Source organism: Anolis sagrei, chromosome 2 (genome assembly GCF_037176765.1).
Source record: "Anolis sagrei isolate rAnoSag1 chromosome 2, rAnoSag1.mat, whole genome shotgun sequence".
Taxonomy (NCBI): domain Eukaryota; kingdom Metazoa; phylum Chordata; class Lepidosauria; order Squamata; family Dactyloidae; genus Anolis; species Anolis sagrei.
The window spans coordinates 3,804,101-3,821,310 of record NC_090022.1 but is presented as its reverse complement, the minus strand read 5'-3'; the positions used below and the strand labels follow the sequence as shown (position 1 = coordinate 3,821,310).

Sequence of the window (17,210 nt, the reverse complement as noted above, 5' to 3'; positions counted from 1 at the left end):
TTCAGGGGAAATAGACCTTGGCATTTGGGAGTTGTAGTTGCTGGGATTTATAGTTCACCTACAATCAAAGAACATTCTGAACCTCGCCAACAATGGAATTGGACCTAACTTTTTACACGCAACCCAGATGACCAAGAGAAAATACTGTGTTTTCTGATGGTCTTTGGCGACCCCTCAGACACCCTCTCGTGACCCCCCCAGGGGTCCCGACCCCCAGGTTGAGAAACACTGTTATATAGGATCATCTAGATAGTTATAGAGAAGTTAATGGAATATTGACTTCATTGAGTGATAGCTAGTATTGAGCAGTTGCCTTCAGAGTTGATCCAGGCCTATAGATAGAGGAAAAGCCTGTCATTTTCTGACCATAGGGGCTCAGGGTTTGAGAAAAGGATCCCAGAATTCATTTTACCCTTTTTGGAGAAAGACTGCCTCAACTACTGAACCCCAATTGACTGTTTGTTTTGTAATATTGATAAGCTGAGCCAAGTCTACCAGGACTTTGTGAATAAATACCCTGTTTAATGTTTCAAACTTGAAGTGGACTCAGTTATTCAAGAAAGCTCAATCTTCTAAAGAAAGACCCCAGCAGTTCGCCCAGACCTAGATAGCAGCACGTCAAAGTTTTATTTTAAAGCGTCTGGGTGTAACGGCACAACCCTCTCTGGGGGTGATTCCACCAAAAATATAGCAGAGTGGAGGATGCACAGTAAATAAGTAGCAGAAACTTACATGTAATGAGCAAGGATTGACTTCCATTCAGCAGGACGGAACAGGACTGCAGATCCACAACTCATAGGATCAAAAATAATATGTTTATTAAAGATAAAAGAAATCCATTCTAGATAGGAAAGGTTCTTGGAGCTAACTAGCTTCACTGAGCTATCTTCTAAGGTAAAAGGAAAAGGGAAAATAATAAAAGTAACTATATCTACTAAATCTTTGCCTAGACAATGGCAAGATGCTTCCTCACTCCAGAGAAGACAAAAGGGAAGAGACCTGAAAATGGAGACAGGCCACATGGCCAGCCCAGGGCAATAAAAATACCTTTAAAAGAGGAAGTTATGTTTCCCTATAGGATTACATTCCTAGGTATTCAAATGGGGAGGAGATAGTACCATGCAAAGATAAGTGAGACAATTCCCCCTTTTAACCCCTTCTTAACCATCCTAGAATAAAGGAAATTGGGGAGGAATCCCTAAGTCTATCTAGGCTATCTACTCATTGAGAGCTGGAGACTTGTGCAGTCAGGGATGAAACCCAACACTCTCCCAGAACGAGAAATGAGCATTGCCTTCAGAAGCCGGAAATGAAAGGAGAAGCCTTTGTCTGTGTGTCTCATTTTATGTGACTGTAAAGGCATTGAATGTTTGCCTATGTCTGCTGTAAATGCCGTGATCTGTTTTGAGTCCCCTCGGGGAGAAGTGCGGAATATAAATAGTGAATTATTATTATGATTAAGGTAAATCCAAAAATATATACATAGGGGAAAAATACCAAGAACTCTAAAGAGACTTACTGGAGGAACATTTGCCTAATATAAGGAATAGAAGAAATTGGTTTGCCATTATTAAGGATATCTGAAGGATTTCAACACTCTGCCACAGACCTGGGAAAAGTGGCATGAACTAAGAAGTGAACAAATATTTCCATGGATTTTCATTCCACATTCTGTGCATTCACATGGTCTCACCCATGTGAGTCCTTAGATATTTATTATATGAGCAACTTCTGTTGAAGGCCTTTCCACATTCCATGCATTTATGTGGTTTTTCTCGTGTGGGTCTTACGATGGGTACATAAATTTCTACTTTGGCTGAAAGCCTTTCCACATTCCATGCATTTATATGGCTTTTCCCCTGTGTGGGTCCTATGATGGGCGTGTAAATGGTCACTTTTGCTGAAGGCCTTTCCACATTCCATGCATTTATATGGCTTTTCCCCTGTGTGGGTCCTATGATGAGTGTGCAAATGTCCTCTGCCCCTGAAGCTCTTTCCACATTCCATGCATTGATATGGTTTCTCTCCTGTGTGGGTTCTTTGATGTGCTCGCAACCCGTGACGATGAGAGAAGCTCTTTCCACACTCCATGCATTCATAAGGTTTCTCCCCAGTGTGGGTTCTTTGATGCGACTGCAAACTGCTACTAGTAGAGAAGCTCATTCCACATTCCTTGCATTCATGCGGTTTCTCCCCTGTGTGGGTTCTTTGATGTGTACGTAGATTAGAACTGCAACTGAAACTCTTTCCACATTCCACACACTCATATGGTTTCTCCCCTGTGTGGGTCTTTAGATGTTTATTACATGAGCCTTTATCACAGAAGCCCATTCCGCACACTGTGCATTTGTATGGTCTCTCCCCTGTGTGTGTCCTTTCATGGACACGTAGATTTGCCATCTGACTGAAGCTCTTTCCACATTCTGTGCATTTATAAGGTTTGTCTCCGGAATGCGTTCTTTCATGTACGCGCAGATGAGAAGTCCGACTGAATTGTTTATCACACACCATGCATTTGTATGGTTTCTCTCCTCTGTGATTTTTTTGATGTGCCATTAGATTTGAAATGTACCCAAAGGTTTTATTGCATTCCATGCATTTGTATGGCTTCTCACCTGAGTGACTCCTTTGATGTACAGTCAATGCTGTCCTATCACTGAAGCTCTTTCCACATTCCATGCATACATGTCGCTTCTTCCGTGTATGGGTGCATTGATGCAGATGTAAATGTTGTCTTCCAATGAAGCTCTTCCCACATTCCATGCATTTACATGATTCCTCCCCTGTGTGTCTTTTCTGATGTACATGGAGAGCTGAATTCTGAGTGAAGCTCTTTCCACATTCCATGCATTCATAGGGTTTCTCTCCTGTGTGGGTTCTTTGATGGGAACGTAGACTTCCTCTGCAACTGAAGCTCCTTCCACATTCCATGCATTCATATGGCTTCTCTCCTGTGTGTATTCTTTTATGTACCTGTAGACCTGCTTGCTGAGTGAAGCTCTTTCCACATTCCATGCATTTGTATGGTTTCTCCCCTGTGTGTGTTCTTTGATGTATACAAAGGTGTGTCCCGTTACCAAAGCTCTTTCCACATTCCATACATTTATATGGTTTATCTCCTGTGTGAGCCTTTAGATGTTTCTTATATGATCCACCATCACTGAAGCTCTTTCCGCATTCCATACATGTATATGGCTTCTCTCCTGTGTGTATTCTTTGATGCACCTGCAGATTTGCTTTCTGGCTGAAGCCCTTTCCACATTCCATGCATTTATGTGGTTTCTCCCTTGCTTTTGTTCTCTTTTGCTTTCCTGACACCTGTTTTTCCGCACCAGGCTTTGTTACAGCTGGCTTCTTGTGTTTCTTCTGACGATTTCTTTTTTGAGAAAAAAGAAAAAAAATCCTTTAGACAAAATGACAGAAATCAGAGACCAAATAAGAGACTTATCCCACTGTTGGAGGGCCGAATTATAATTTGAAAAAAAAAAAACATGAATGAATTCCTATGCACACTGCTCATATCTTATAAACAATACAATAATTAAAATTAAGAACAACGTTAAAAATATTCCTGCTTCTTGGCAGAATGGGGTTGGACTGGATGGCCCATGAGGTCTCTTCCAACTCTATGATTCTATGAAATATAAACTTATTAGTATTTCAATGGGAAGTGTGGGCCTGCTTTTGGCTGATGAGATAGGACTGTTGTTGTTGTTGTTTGCTTTCAAGTCGTTTCAGACTTAGGTTGACCCCGAGTGAGGGCCGGGTAAATGACCTTGGAGGGCCGTATCCGACCCTCGGGCCTTAGTTTGAGGACCCCTGTCCTAGACTCTCGTTAATCTATTTAACATGCCATACTGAAATCTACAGGGTGAGGCAGCAAAACTTGATAAAACCCATTGTATGAATCAGAATTTTTTATTTTTTTTATAAGGTAGGCGCATACCTAAAGTTTTGCTTTACGTAGTTTTGTAGATCAAATTTGGTAGGTTATGCCCCCTGTTCCCCATACAGTGAGTAAACCGATTTCTGGCATTTGTCATTACTCTTGCCAGCATAGCAGCCGTTATGTTGGCAATTTCTTCCTGGATGTTGGTCTTCAAATCTTGTAGGGTCCTTGGACGGTTCACATAAACACGGGATTTCATAAAAACCCCATAGAAAAAAATCAGAAGGGGTCAAATCTGGAGAGCAGGCCGGCCACTCTAAATCCGCTCGAAAAGTAGGCCTCAACGGCAAAAGCACGCTCCTCACTGTTCCAACGCAGGATGGTAACTGAACTGTGTCAGGACAAAACTTTATACTCCCACCTCTCGAACGAGACCACTAGCGACTGAATGGCACATATTTTAAAAAAGGAAGTTATGCTGCCTCACCCTGTATGATCAATATGCTCCTCTCAGCCGCTAAGATCAATAGCATTGCCTGTCTAATTCTGAGAGGAACAGATCCATGCCCTTCTCTCTTCGGTTGATATAGCAGTGCTTTCCATTTGCATCTGAGAAGTGAAGGATAACCCAGAGCTGTAGCAAGGATAAATGGAGAAGAGTAAAACTCCTTGCTGAATAGGAATCCTCCGTCAGAAAGAGCCCCTACTCCAATGCAAATACTGTTAGTGATTGGTACTGAGCTTTTCCACATTGTAATGGGCCCAATTCAAAGTGCTGGCTTTGGCCTATAAAGCCCTAAACGGTTCCGGCCCAACTTACCTGTCTGAACGTGTCTCCCATTACGAACCATCAAGGACACTAAGATCATCTTGGGAGGCCCTGCTCTCGGTCCCGCCTTCATCTCAAGTATGTTCGGTAGGGACGAGAGACAAGGCCTTCTCAGTGGTGGCCCCTCGGCTATGGAACAACCTCCCTAGGGAGATTAGATCTGCTCCCTCCCTCTTAACGTTTCGGAGGCAAGTTAAAACATGGCTGTTCGAGCGAGCGTTTACAAATGCAGAGTAGCTAATATAGGAAATCGAACAATTTCACAATGGAACTGGACAATGCTTGATAATAATGAGATGCTAATGATGTTGTTTTTATTGTTTTTGTGGAGTTTTATATTGTTTAATGTTTTAATCTGTATTATGTTTTTATATGTACTGATTTGTTGGAAATTGCCTTGAGTCACCGATTGGCTGAGACAGGCAGTATACAAATACAGTAAATAAATAATAAATAAATAAACTGTGCATTCTTTCCAAACAAACGGCATTCCTGGCGTATCGATGGAATTTTCCTTTTTGAACGGCACTCTCATAAACCTGAGAGAGAGCCCTTGAATCTATCAGATTAGCCCTTGCTTCTCGTTCGTGGGCTCCTGGCTTCTGAATGAGCGTTGCCCACTTTTCTTCTCTGTCTCATGAGGACCACATCCTGTCCTTCTGTGTTCCAACTGGAATCCTCTACCCTGAGTCCTGGGTCTGGCATTAGGAAACCTCTTCTCTGGAGAGTTAGAAGATTTTCCCATCTGAGTTCTCTCTTTTTCTCTAGTCTTGTCTTTTAGTTGGGATTCCCTTACTCTAAAGCAGGTTCTCAAACTAAGGCCCATGGGCCGAATGCGGCCCTCCAAGGTCATTTACCCGGTCCTCGCTTAGGGTTAACCTAAGTCTGTAATGACTTGAAAGCACACAACAACAACAACAATCCTGTCTCATCAGCCAAAAGCAGACCCACACTTCCCATTGAAATACTAATAAATTTATATTTGTTAAAATTGTTCTTCATTTTAATTACTGTATTGTTTTAAAGTGTTTTTTGCACTACAAATAAGATATGTGCAGTGTGCATAGGAATTCACTCAAAAAAACAGAGCATGCGTTAAAAGAACACCCTCAACCCGCCCTTCCCTCCTGCATGAGGGGAAAAAACTCAACAGCTGAGAGAGAGGCGGCTTGAGAGAGGGAGGGAGGGTGTTCTTTTAAGGCATGCTCTGATAGTCATTTAAGCTTGTGGGAGTTTAAGTTCTTTTCGGTTAATTTTTGTTTTTGTTTTTTGAGTGAAGGACATAGATTTCTTTAGTTGTTGTCTTGTGTTCAAATTTGTTGTCAATTCGTCCAGCGGTTTCTGAGTTCTGTTGAACCAAATTGGCACACAGAACTCCCATGACTGACAGAAAATACTGGAAGGGTTTGGTGGGAATTGACCTTGAGTTTGGGAGTTGTAGTTCACCTACATCCAGAGAGCACTGTGGATTCAAGCAATGATGGATCTGGACCAAACTTGACATGAATACTCAATATGCCCAAATGTGGACACTGGTGGAGTTTGGGGAAAATAGACCTTGACATTTGGGAGTTGTAGTTGCTGGGATTTATAGTTCACCTACAGTGAAAGAGCATTCTGAACCCCACCAATTATAGAATTGGGCCAAACTTCCCACACAGAACCCCACGACCAACAAAAAATATTGTGTTTTCTGATGGCCTTTGGCGACCCCTTGAGACCCCCCCAGGGGTCCCAACCCCCAGGTTGAGAAACACTGGTATAATACAATATAGTAATATTTAATACTGATATTGAACTATGCTAATAATATAATATATTGTGTGTATGTAAGTGTTTGTGTGTGTGTGTGTGTGTGTGTATATATATATATATAGTAAGCCGATCTGAGTCCCCTTGGTGGTGAGAAGGGCGGCATATAAATGTCGTAAATAAATAAATATGGAATCATCAGCTCCTCAAGGATATATTGTGAGGAGCAGTGGGAGGCTCTGCACAGCCCTCCATAGCCTGTTCCACACTGAGGTGCATCAATATCTATTCCCTGTTTAGGAATGAGATTCAACTGCTTAGTTTGACCAGCATCTCTCCATGGATCAGACCCCTGGGTCTGAAAAGGAAGAGAGGGAGGGACCACATTCACAACCAATTACTGTGGATGAACTGTGCAAGATTCACACCTGGCAAAACAGCAGCTTTACACTGAACACTTTCCCACAAGCTCAGTTCTGGCACAGTTTGGGCCAAGGTACATGACCTGCATTCAACCGGCATCCCAAGTGAATTGTGATCAACCCATTTTTTAAAGCTAGGAAAACCTTACCTGGGTGCCATGTTCTCGCCAGTCTCCACTGTATCTTCCACACACCAAGCCCACCAGGGCACTCCACTCCTTCTCAGAGAGCCACACAACAGCCTCCTCAAGGGCTGGCAGAGGCTAAAAGGAGAAAGAGGAGATGGAAAACAACACTCAAATTAAAAGCCCGCTGACCTCACAAGTGGTGAAGAGCAAGCAAAGGTGGGATGAAAGTCCAAGATATTTGTGGTGAATGGACTGACAAGAATAATATGTAACATGAGAATGTTAGACATACATGAAGAGTAAATGTTAGCTAAGTCTCAGAGGAATACAGAGTGGCACCAAATGTTCAGTGTAACTGATATGACATGAAAACATTGGCCCTGAATGAACTTTAGCAAATTCACAGGAAAATTATTGTGTAACATGATTCTAGTCATTTGGAGAAAAACAAAAATTAAAATCAACTATCCTATCAAAACAAGTATGTGCCTACTACAAAATGAAACATAGCAAAACCATTCAATATTCTACAGGAAAAGCACAATTCTGGCAAAGTGATTTAGCCAGAAAAGGTGAGTGTTAGATTTGAGTAAATATGCTAAGTGCAAGGTCATATCTGTAATTTTATGACTGTTATGATTTTTTTTGGTCGTGTCAGGAGCGACTTGAGAAACTGCAGGTCGCTTCTGTTGTGAGAGAATTGACCGTCTGCAAGGACGTTGCCCAGGGGACGCCCGGATGATTTGATGTTTTATCATCCTTGTGGGAGGCTTCTCTCATGTCCCCGCATGAGGAGCTGGAGCTGATAGAGGGAGCTCATCCGCCTCTCCCCGGATTTGAACCTGCGACCTGTCGGTCTTCAGTCCTGCCGGCACAGGGCTTTAACCCACTGCGCCACCGGGGGCACTGTTATGATAATTTGGTTATAATTAATTATTATTGTTTTAACTCTGTATGTATTTATGATTTTATACTGTGTTATTGATTTGTGGCATCGAATTGCTGCCTTTGTTAACCGCTCAGAGTCCGTCCCCTCCGGGGGTTGAGAAGGGTGGGGTAAAAATGCTGAAAATAAATAAATAAAATAAAAACATCCCTCCAAGGGTCTATACCCTTCAAAGAACTTTACATAACATCTTCATTTGTGGAACGGTCCAATTGGGTTTGGTCGTGTGACCTGGTTTGAGTTGGAAAGTTTGGATATCCAAAAACACCCTGGGAGTCATAGCCAAACCAAAGGCAGGCACATGGAAGTAAAAAGCTCAGCTGCCATCATACCTTAGGGACCGCCTCTCCTTCTCCCATCATCGGAGGTTGCAACAACCATCCCAACGCAACTTACTCTATATACCGGGTCCTAGAGAAGTGCACTTGGAAAGGACCAGACGCAGATGGGTTTTTTCTATTTCTGCCCCTGCCTTATGGAATTCCTTGCCGCCCTACTTGAGAGCCGTGTGTGACTTAGGGCCTTTTACTCTAGCACTTAAGACCTGGCTTTTCACTAGAGCAATCTCTGTTAATTTTTAATTTCTGTATGTATGTATTTTTATCTTTTACAAATTAGCTTGTAAATCGCCTAGAGCATTCTCGGATCGAGGGCGATTAATAGGTAATTAAAGATGATGATGATGATATGGTTGATACTGGTTCTATCTACTGGGAATGCTGGATACCCAAACTACAACACCCAGGATTCCATGGCAATAAAAGATATGCCAAACTGTGTTGATTCTCTTATTGTTGTTATCATTCTAATCAATTGGAAAGCATCCAGAAAGTATTTTTGAAAATTAATTTTCTTAGGTTTTCAAAACAAATCTAGGATTAAAAGAACAGAAAAATTAACACTAAAATAAGAAAGAAAGGAATCTCTTATGGACGTATTACAAGAAACTGGAGTTTTGGAGTGCAGTGGTATCCATCTCTATGCACATGAGACCCAAAGGACACATGAGGTCGATCGTAAGCCAGATTGGGGTATAGGGTGGCAACCTGTGTTGGACGGGGTTACACTCCCCCTGAAGCCACAGGTCCATAGCTTGGGAGTCCTCCTGGACTCATCGCTCACGCTTGAGGCTCAGGCGTCGGCGGTGGCCGGGAGGGCTTTTGCACAACTGAGACTTGTGCGCCAGCTACGACCGTACCTCGCTAAGGCTGATCTGGCCGGGGTGGTCCACGCCTTAGTCACCTCCAGACTGGATTACTGCAATGCGCTCTACGTGGGGCTGCCCTTGAAAACGGCTCGGAAACTCCAATTGGTCCAACGGGCAACAGCCAGGATGTTAACTGGGGCCCATTACAGAGAGAGGTCAACCCTCCTGTTTAAGGAGCTCCACTGGCTGCCGTTTATTTTCCGAGCCCAATTTAAGGTGCAGGTGCTTACCTACAAAGCCCTGAACGGTTTGGGACCACCCTACCTGCGTGACCATATCGTTGTCTACGAACCCACACGTTCACTCCGGTCATCTGGAGAGACCCTGCTCGTGATCCCGCCCGCGTCACAAGCGCGTTTGGTGGGGACACGAGACAGGGCCTTCTCTGTGGTGGCCCCCCACCTCTGGAATGCCCTCCCGAAAGACCTCAGACAAGCCCCTACATTGGCAGTCTTCAGAAAGAATTTGAAAACCTGGCTGTTCCAATGTGCCTTCTCAGACTAGGAACCCCAGTACCAAATCCCAGAAGCACTTTAGTTAGAACCAAGATCACCGCACACTTATATTATAATCCCATATCCCTCCGACACATCAGCACTTTTAATCCTGTACCCCTACTCCGGCCGGCTCAGTTTTTAATAATGTTTTGTTGTACTGCTATTGTTATTTTTGCTTAACTGTTTCATTTGCTAGGTATTGTATTGTTGTATTGTGTGGGCTTCGGCCTGTTGTAAGCCGCATCGAATCCCTTGGGAGATGCTAGCAGGGTACAAATAAAGTTATAATAATAATAATAAAGCCCAGGAAACTATCCTGATCCTAAACCACTACTTATCTTCGGTAATGAACTGGATGAAGGCGAACGAACTGAAACTTAATTCGGACAAGACAGATTCGGCTCCCGGTCCGTTGGAAGGCAGATCAGGGAATCGGGATGCAGCCTGTGCCAGGTGGAGTTACTCTCCCCCTGAAGACGCAGGCCCACCGTTTTGGGGAACTTCTGAATCCAGAGTGGGACCTGGAAGCCCAGGGTGGCCAGGAATGCCTTATTTGAAACTTGTGTTCAGCTGCTCCAAACAGCAGTGGCCAGGTCGTTAACTGGAGCTGGCTACAGGAAGCATGTAAGTTGTAACAGGATCAAGTGTGTGTGTGTGTGTGTGTGTTGAAGAAAAACCTTGTTGTGTGCAGCTGGTAATGTAGGTCAACTAGCAATCTTGGACCACACCTGATAGGGTATAACTGTATGGGTTTTTGGAATACAGTTCTGGAGAGCCTTTTCTCTGAGGAGATCTATGCTCAAAGGCTCTGCTCTAAGGAGCAGGTTGGAGAGAAGCCGTTAGCCTGCTCTAAAGGAGGCCATGGTGGAATAGCTGTCCTCAACATGTAAAGAATGAATGTCTGTATGCATGTAGAAGGGCAGAAGAAACAGGCCTGAAGAAAACAACATGGAGTTCTCTCTCTCAAAGCATTATGTGGGACGGCCTTGGCAGTCAAAGCGAGGACGCAGCAAGGCATAACTGAATGACAATGGAGAATAAGGTGTGCGGCCGAGCATGTAAGGAGTGCAGGATGCATACAGGAGGTACCCCATAAATCATGAGGTCTGGAATGCGAATGTCCTGAACTTTGGAGAGAACAAAGATTTGAGAGAACTTGAAAGAGAACAGAACAACTTGACTATTGAAATGAAGAAAAATGGATTTTGGCCTATAAATGTAGGGGACTAATGACAATCTGCACGCTTCCTGATCTGCAGCAATGGAGCGTCCATACCTTCTTGGAAAGACTGATCACCTTCGCTGGAGAAGGCCTGTGTGTGCGTGAGTATGAATGAATGTGTGTGTGCACGAGAGCTCTCCTTGATGTGATTCTGATATGATTCTGTGATGATTGTATTTCAATAAATGTTACATGAATCATAGAATCATAGAATCAAAGAGTTGGAAGAGACCTCATGGGCCATCCAGTCCAACCCCATTCTGCCAAGAAGCAGGAATATTGCATTCAAATCACCCCTGACAGATGGCCATCCAGCCTCTGCTTAAAAGCTTCCAAAGAAGGAGCCTCCACCACACTCCGGGGCAGAGAGTTCCACTGCTGAACGGCTCTCACAGTCAGGAAGTTCTTCCTAATGTTCAGATGGAATCTCCTCTCTTGTAGTTTGAAGCCATTGTTCTGCGTCCTAGTCTCCAAGGAAGCAGAAAACAAGCTTGCTCCCTCCTCCCTGTGGCTTCCTCTCACATATTTATACATGGCTATCATAACAGTGTCAAAACCAAATTTGGTCTCCAAAGTGTCTCATTGATCTAAACTACCTTACTATTCCTTATACACTCTGCACAAAAGAACAGGAACCTCTTTGGGTTCATAACAAATCTACAGCCTGAGGCACGGATACAACCTCTGCACCCCTGAATAGTCACGGAGTTGGAAAAGAGCACAGGGGCCATCTAGACGAACCCCCATGAGGGGAGTTCCAATCCATGCCGCAGCTCACTGAGATGGGTCTCCTGTTTAAGAGAAAGTCTAGATTGACCGGTCCCTGAATGGAAGGCCACCTTGCTTTGTGCCAAAGCCACCTAGCACAAGGGGCCCGCTCACAAGCCCAGCAGAAGTGCATGAGGACTCTCCTCCTGTAGCTCACTGGCTCCAAGCTCCATGAACTCCTGAGAGTGGTTGGAGGGCACCAGCATTAGACATGGGAAGACCTTCAGAGAAGGACAACTGAAGTGCTTACCCAGATCCTTCTTCCTTCTGACCTCCTTGGAGAGAACCCTGAGGCCTGGTTCCAGGAAAACCCCCTTACTTTTGGGTGGAATTATGCAGCCTCCTCCTCAAAGTAGAGCCGGAGCTGAAACAAAGGAATAGCACAACACGTAACTCAAGACGAACAGCCCTTCCTCCTCCTATCTCTGGTTATTTATTTATTTACGACATTTATATGCCGCCCTTCTCACCCCGAAGGGGACTCAGAGCAGCTTACAAGATATATATACATACAATATATTATATTATTAGCACAGCACAACATCAGCACTATATATTACTATACTGCACTACACGACCGCACTGCAACACCACCACTAATATTACATTAAAAACAAAATTGTTTTGTTGTTCATTTGTTCAGTCGCTTCCAACTCTTCATGACCTCATGAACCAGCCCATGCCAGAGCTGCCTGTCGGCCGTCACCACCCCCAGCTCCTTCAAGGTCAAGCCATCCATCCATCCATCCATCCAAAATACACAACTATAATATCATACCATTACAATATTAGAAGAAAACATCAGAATCAAGACAGTAAATAAGGAACCCCACTCAAAACAGGGGAACCTCAGGAAGCAAACAATCCAGGACCAGTGTACACCTCTCAAACAGAGGGTGCCTCCAGGCAACAGGGACCAGGCCACCTCTATGCAGAGACCCTCACTGACTGACTTTGAAAGCTTCATGGCTACTCAATGCTATTCAAGATGGCTCATTGCTACATCCACAATTGCTTCAAACAGACAATGGTCCTTCTTTTCCCCACCCTGGACATTATTCCATGGGGATCTCTCTCTCTCTCTCTCTCTCCATATATATATATATATATATATATATTGCTTTGTTCAAATTCCACTGGACGAATTGTCACCAAATTTGGCTACAAGGCACCTACTAACTCAAGGAGTGACCATAACTCAAAAAAAAATAATAATTTTGTCATTTGGGAGTTGTATTTTCTGGGATTTATAGTTAACCTACAATCAAAGAGCATTCTGAACTCCACCAATGATGGAAGTGAACTAAATTTGGCACACGGAATTCCCATGATCAACAGAAAACACCATTTATTTATTCATTGTATTGTCGAAGGCTTTCATGGCTGGAATCAATAGGTTCTTGTGGGTTTTTTCGGGCTATATGGCCATGTTCTTGAGGCATTTCTCCTGACGTTTCCCCTGCATCTATGGCAAGCATCCTCAGAGGTAGTGAGGTCTGTTGGAATTAGGAAAATGGGTTTATATATCTGTGGAATGACCAGGGTGGGACAAAGAGCTCTTCTCTGCTGGAGCTAGGTGTGAATGTTTCAACTGACCACCTTCATTAGCATTTGAAGGCCTGGCTGAGCCTGGGAAAATCTTTTGTTGGGAGGTGTGAAGGTGTGCCTGGTTATTTCCTCTCTGCTGTTTTGCTGTTGTAATTTTAGAGTTATGAGGGGAAAAAAACTAAAATTACAACAGCAAAACAGCAGAGAGGAAACAACCAGGCACACCTTCACACCTCTCAACAGGGGATTTTCCCAGGCTCAGCCAGGCCTTCAAATGCTAATGAAGGTGGTTAGTTGAAACATTCACACCTAGCTCCAGCAGAGAAGAGTTCTTTGCCCCACCCCAGCCATTCCACAGATATATAAACCCATTGTCCTATTTCCAACAGACCTCCCTACTTCTGAGGATGCTTGCCATACATGCAGGCGAAACGTCAGGAGAAAATGCCTCTAGAACATGGCCATATAGCCCGAAAAAGCCTACAAGAACCTAGATATATAAACCAATTTTCCTACTTCCAACAGACCAATGTCTCTCTTGAATTGTGGTGCCCAGAATTGGACACAGTATTCCAGGTGTGGTCTAACCAGAGCAGAATAGAGGGGTAGCATGACTTCCCTAGATCTAGACACTATGCTCCTATTGATGCAGGCCAAAATCCCAAAAACCTCTCAACAAAAGATTCCCCCAGGCTCAGCCAGGCCTTCAAATGCTAATGAAGGTGGTCAGTTGAAAAATTCAAACCTAACTCCAGCAGAGAAGAGCTCTTGGCCCCACCCCGGTCATTCCACAGATATATAAACCAATTTTCCTACTTCTAACAGACCTCACTACCTCTGAGGATGCTTACCATAGATGCAGGCGAAACGTCAGGAGAGAATGCCTCTAAAACATGGCCATATAGCCCGAAAAAACCCCCACAAGAACCTATTGATTCCAGCCATGAAAGCCTTCGACAATAGCAAGAAATACTGTTTATCTTCAAGCAGAAAGGAATTATATATATTAGAAACCAACACTTTCTCATGACTTCTCACCAGAGAGGGCCACAGCAAGGCCTGGCAGGGGACGGCTAGATAGATAGATAGACCCTCCACTTGCCTCACTGCCAACAGAACTTCTAAGCATGGCAGGCACAGGTGTAGGCGAAACGTCAGGAGGGAATGCTGCTGGAGCATGGGCAGTGACACTGAGAGGCTGTTTTCGGAAGCCATGTCTCAGGCTGAAAGGGGAAGGCCTAGCTGGATCCCCTGGCATCCCATAATAGACCTCCCTCCCTCCCTCCCTCCCCTCCTCTCCCTCAAAGTACCTTCTTCCTCCATTCAGGGCAGGCCCAAGGCGCTCCCGCTCTCCCACATCGGAAATGGACTCAGGGGAAATGACGTCAAACAGTCCCCGCCCCGTCATTAGCATCCCTCTCCTCTCTCTCCCTATCAGGAGGCCTCAGCGCCTTGGACTCCATTTCCCAGGATCCCTGCCCGGCCTCCGAAGCAGCCGAGGCTTCTGGGAGTTGGAGTCCAAAGACAAAGCCTGGAGCCCTCGTGTGGCCAGAAGAAGGAAAGGCAGGCAGGAAAATGTGGTTTGGTACTTGTTCTGCCAAAATCTTCCAATGGTAATACTGTAATATTATTAGTAATATTACATTTAATATAAAAATATATAATTATAAATATCATATCATATCACTAGAAGGGTTTGGTGGGCATTGACCTTGAGTTTGGGAGTTGTAGTTCACCTACATCCAGAGAGCACTGTGGACTCAAACAATGAAACATCGGGACCAAACTTGGCACAAATACTCCATATGCCCAAATATGAACACAGACAGAGTTTGGGAGAAATAGAATCTTGACATTTGGGAGTTGTAGTTGCTGGGATTTATAGTTCACCTACAATCCAAGAGCATTCTGAACTCCATCAACGATGGAATTGAACCAAACTCGGCACACAAAACTCCCACGACCAACAGAAAATACTGGAACGGTTTGGTGGGCACTGACCTTGAGTTTGGGAGTTGTAGTTCACCTATATCCAGAGAGCACTGTGGACTCAAACAATGAAGGATCTCTAGACCAAACTTGGCACAAGCACTCCATATGCCCAAATATGAACACAGACAGAGTTTGCGAGAAATAGAACCTTGACATATGGGAGTTGGAGTTGCTGGGACTTATAGTTCACCTACAATCCAAGAGCATTCTGAACTTCACCAAGGATGGAATAGAACCAAACTTGGCACACAGAACTCCCATGACCAACAGAAAATACTGGAAGGGTTTGGTGGGCATTGACCTTGAGTTTGGGAGTTGTAGTTCACCTACATCCAGAGAGCACTGTGGACTCAAACAATGAAAGATCGGGAGCAAACTTGGCACAAATACTCCATATGCCCAAATATAAACACAGAGTTTGGGAGAAACAGACCTTGACATATGGGAGTTGTGGTTGCTGGGATTTATAGTTCACCTACAATCCAAGAGCATTCTGAACTTCACCAAGGATGGAATAGAACCAAACTTGGCACACAGAACTCCCATGACCAACAGAAAATACTGGAAGGGTTTGGTGGGCATTGACCTTGAGTTTGGGAGTTGTAGTTCACCTACATCCAGAGAGCACTGTGGACTCAAACAATGAAAGATCGGGAGCAAACTTGGCACAAATACTCCATATGCCCAAATATAAACACAGAGTTTGGGAGAAACAGACCTTGACATATGGGAGTTGTGGTTGCTGGGATTTATAGTTCACCTACAATCCAAGAGCATTCTGAACTTCACCAAGGATGGAATAGAACCAAACTTGGCACACAGAACTCCCATGACCAACAGAAAATACTGGAAGGGTTTGGTGGGCACTGACCTTGAGTTTGGGCATTGTATTGCTGGACATTGACCTTGAGTTTGGGAGTTGTAGTTCACCTACATCCAGAGAGCACTGTGGACTCAAACAATGAAGGATCGGGACCAAACTTGGCACAAATACTCCATATGCCCAAATGTGAACACAGACAGTTTGGGAGAAATAGAACCTTGACATTTGGGAGTTGTAGTTGCTGGGATTTATAGTTCACCTTTGTCTGTTTTTCTTGAATGTTACCCTTTGTGTTTGTATATGCTGGAATTCGTTCCCTCGAGGAGATAGGACAGAATAGATATAAATAAATCTTTGTTTAAATGAAACGGTATTCATCACCACAAGGAATCACTCGTGGCCAAGCACGATTGTCTTCTAAAGGTGAGTCCTCGCAATGGGTTAGAACACCTGAATACATATCCACTGCCCATTGATTAACAGGCTTCGGCCTACTCATTCTCCTCAGGACAACACTAGCTTTGAGCCCACTGTCTCTTAACAGGCTTCTGTTGTGAGTCAGCGTCTGTCTCATGTACCTACTAGGAGTAGTAGAAGGAAACGTGGTTTAGAAGAAGAAGACGCTCAGCAACAGCTGAAATGTATTAGAGACTTGTTCTTAGAGCCTACGGATGAGGAGGATTTTGAGGGTTTTACTCCCGAGGAAATGGAGCTGGAGGATTACCGCGGTGTAAAGCGAGTAGCAAGCAGCTCGGATAGTGATGTGGGATCTGTTTCTAAACGCCTTAGAGATGTTGCTGATTGTGAGGAGTTTGACAGCGAAGAGGAAGAGCTGGACTGGACCAAGGTTCAGGAAGTGTTAGATGTGATTAATGCTCCCACGTCTAGCGATGAATTCCAGGGTTTTAATGACACTTGGGTTTCAGATAATACTTTGCAGGATGCAGTCCGAAGTACAGATTGGCAGCAATGGCGAAGTCGGGATTCACCTGTGGAAATGGATGCACCTGAAAGTAACTCCAGCGACTCGGATGAGATTTAAGGAGCAGTTTGGCAACAGACCAGTTGTAGAGTTCAAAGTGTCGCGTTACCATGTGCCTTGTGTCTAACTCTTGCCCTGAGCTCCTGCTTTCAGCTTCGTGGATTCCTGATCGTGTGGACAACCTTGCCGGAACTGGATTCGTGAG

General features: G+C 44.2%; 1 pseudogene; it reads right to left on the bottom strand.

Moving 5' to 3' along the window:
* Positions 1–796: 796 nt before the first annotated feature.
* On the bottom strand, positions 797–14,577 carry LOC132766222 (zinc finger protein 160-like; annotated as a pseudogene).
* Between the last annotated feature and the right edge of the window lie 2,633 nt (positions 14,578–17,210).